We start from the raw sequence: 3,907 nt of genomic DNA, 5'->3' as shown, positions 1-3,907 counted from the left end.
CTCCTATGTGAGGATTAAGTGATGCCCATCACCTTTGTCTAGGCTCACTTGGATTGAGGGGACATAAGATCATCCATGGGCGCATAACTGGCACCCTCTCAAGGGTGAAGGAAATAATGAGAGTGCCATACCCAAAACTCTCTTGGGTCTAGGTATTACATGTGGTCAACTCTACCTTCAACTAACGAAGCACTGTCTCGCACCATTTGAATATTTGCAGCTGGACACAGTCAACTACAAGCAACAATTAGGCCTTTGTCACAATATGGGGACTTTTTGACCCCACCAAGTGCACAATCATACATAAAATGGCCCTCATAGATTTGGATCTAATCCTCTCTGTAGGGACTCTATTGCTGATGAGTCTACTCTCAGGGATACGGTGAGCTTGGGCCATCTCTAATCTAGATTAGGGATCAAGCCTACAACCGGTCAAGTTTTCTCATGCTTCTCTGCACAACAAACATGTTAAGAAATATACATCATCTCAGGCAATGACCAACTCATGGTCCCCAATCTGGAACACCTATTTGCGTTCATCCAACCGCTGAATAATCTAGCTCAAAAGGTGCTCATGACCTTTCATCAAGTCCAACCGTGCATACTTCATCAACCCACAATAGCGCAATACAAGTATCCAAGCTAGATCATTTCACATCAGCAATTATTATCTGTCATGGGCCAATTCTCTCCATAGACTAGTCATAATGGCTCAAAACCTGCACAAATCGACCCAAAAATCAGTGCAAATGAGGCAAACAAGCTCAAGAAATCACTATCTGGAGTTTTTGGGTGTTCCCCCATGCACTAACGCCCCCCTTAGTGATAAACAGGGAGGATTAATGCCCTCCTCCAGGTCGTAAAGGGCATTTAATGCTCCTTATAGGCCTCGAAGGGGGTGTTAGGCTGAATAAACGATCTAGGCCTCCCCAGATCTCTAAAAATCCACCCCAAAAGTAGCTAAAAAAAGGTTGAATAATGCAAGATCAGGGTTTTGGCATCTACCTGGGACTGACGGCACATCAAATGGTCACCTGGATCACCCGCAATCATCCATAGAAAATATGTTCCTCTTTAGCTCTAAAACACTCTCACAACTCTCAAATGATGCAAATGGTGAAAGTGGAGGCTCAATAACTCCCTTATAGTCACTTTGGGGACATGACTTAGCTTAATTAAAGTCATTAAAGTAGAAATATTCCATTTCCTATGATATTTATCATGTGCCATGACCCCATATTAGCAGGAATTTCTCATGTTTTGATGAAAGAACTTTCAAGGTTGAACGACATAAATGACCATGTTTGATTCTCAATGAGAGCTTTCCTTTATGGGATGTTTTCTCACTCTAAAACTGAAAAATACACAAGTTTTTCATCCTTGGTCTTGTTAAACAGTTATGATGACGGTCTGACAAACTCTTTTTCTCTCTTTTTCTGGCTCACTAAAATGAAAATGATCGACAGAGCATTCTTTTTTGGGACTTTTTTGTCACTCATGAAATTGAAAAAACCTCGAATTCCTTCTTCAGGCTCGTTAAAAACTTATGAAGAAGCTCCAAGCATTCCTTTTAGGAACTTTTCTCACTCATTAAATTGACAAAACCCCAAGTTTTCATCATCGAGCTCGTTAAAAACCTACGACAACGATATGAGTGCTTTCTTTTTTGGGACTATTTCTTGCCCTTAAATTGAAAAATCCACGAGTTTTTCCCTTCTTCGGGCTCGTTAAAAATACAAAGAAGGAATGAGCAGTTCTTTTCCCTCTTTTTCCTCGCTCATTAAACTGAAAAATATACCTCGATTTTTCTTCATTTGACTCGTTAAAATTCGATGAAGGTATATTGAGTTTTTCGTCATGTGACTCATTAAAATTTCATGATGAATATCGAGTTTACTCCATCTCCTCGTACTCGTAACAAAATAAGGAAAACATCTATTGACCATAGGTTTCTCTTTGTTCGGACTCAATAAATTAACTTATGGAAAATGAACCTTTTTGGTTATATTATTAAACCTTTGTCGCACTCAGTTAACAACTATGACAAAGGGACCACCCTGGAGTCATTATTTATGAACTTTTCAGACTCTTGAAATATGAAAAGACCACCGAATTATTCTGTCTAGACTCATTAAATTAAACAGATGAGTAATGGAATCACTCTTTACGATCTTTTCAGACTCTTGAAACATGAAAAGACCAATGAGTTTACCTATCTGGAATCATTAAACCAATCAAATAGGGCATAAATTTGCTCTTTTATGATCCTTTTCAGACTCTTAAAACATGAAAATATCGATGAGTTTACCCATCTGGACTCACTAAACTAATCAGATGGGGAAAGTGGACAATACAATTGCTTTGTGTTTAGTATTGTGAAAAGATTTGTTTTGCAGCAGTCATTCCCTTGAACATGGCACTCCCTTAGATAAACCTTCCTTATGATGGCCTCTCAATATGAACCCTACCATCCTATGATTTTAGCCTATATACCCTGATGTTCTTGCATCTCTTTATCCTAACACTCTTTGGTGTCCATGAGTCTAGTGCTACATGGTTAACAACATTGTCGTGCCTCCTATTGTTCAAAGGAAAACCTTTATCTTATGTTTCCTCCATCAAACCATCAAGGATATCCTATCGTCATGCCCTCTATCTCTTTGACCCAATGCTCAAAATATTCCTCAAAAAGAAGTCATTCTTGTCCTGTTTCATGTCAAATGATGTAGGACACCTTATTGCCTACCATTCGACAAGTCTCTTCGTAGCGACTTCATCACTATATATAGGAAGAAGACCTAGAAAAAATTTAGTGCAATGGTACTTGCAGACATCAGTGGTAGGTCACGTTGTGTTTGGTCAGGGGTTTTCATTATTGGCTCTTGGTTAAATGATGCTACGAGTGTTCGACTATAAAAAAATTATTCACACTCGCTAGATTGTATTGTGCATTTTAGAGGCCATCACCATTATAGGTGGCCATCCTCATGTCTGTTACCAGTCTCCATTATTGACTGGTAATCAGTTAATTTCTTGCATGTTCAATCTCAATGCCTATATTCACATGTATCGATCTATGTTGTTGCAGTGAAGCGGAAATAAAGACCTTGGGTTGAAGCTTGCATCACTCAGCCTTGTTTCGTCTCCCAAGTTGTGTTTATTGTTTTTTAGAGGTAGCTCATTAGAATGATCCTATTATGAATAGGTTCCACATTGTGCTTATCAGTGGCCAACATCATCATATCTCTTTATTGAGAAAATCACACTAGCATAGCTACTAAGAATAGGAATGCCTAACTCGGAACATGATTTTAGTTGTGTTCGAAAGAAAAGGAAAGTTAAATATAAAGTATTTCGTCCATCATCATAGCCTCTGAACTGACACTTTAGGGGGCATCTGTTACACAGTAAAATGACCTCACCATCTCAGAGGAGAAAGACATGAAGACTAAAGGATTGACCAAGTTCACAGGCCCAGTTGTCAATCTAACGTGTCTAACAACCTGCTTTATAAAGCTTCCTAGCATGGCTAAGGGTGCGTTAGTGCCTAGGGTAACTCTGTCTGTTAACTCGGAAAGAGTGTTAGTGAACCCTAATGAGTTTCTATGGGACAAGGGAATGAGTTGACCGATAAATATCCCAATATTCTCTCCTATGTCAGCTCACAAAAGCAAGGAAACATCATAACTCAACCTATTTGGAGGAATTACTAATTCCTAATGCAGTATGCAAACAAGAAAGAGAACAAAGTGATGGAAACATCACTGCCTTTGCCTAATGGAACTCATGAAGAACTTGGAAATGCTATCCTCACATGCTATATATGCAAGGATAGGGCCATTGTGAAAGAGGTCGAACAATTTGAAAGGATTGCCTATTTGACTATTGAGAAGAGTCTCAGATTAAG

The sequence above is a fragment of the Pinus tabuliformis genome, chromosome 1_2 (assembly GCF_031772625.1).
Source record: "Pinus tabuliformis cultivar Carrire ecotype Pingquan chromosome 1_2, CPIR1, whole genome shotgun sequence".
NCBI classification, from domain to species: domain Eukaryota; kingdom Viridiplantae; phylum Streptophyta; class Pinopsida; order Pinales; family Pinaceae; genus Pinus; species Pinus tabuliformis.
This window is presented reverse-complemented; position numbering follows the sequence as displayed.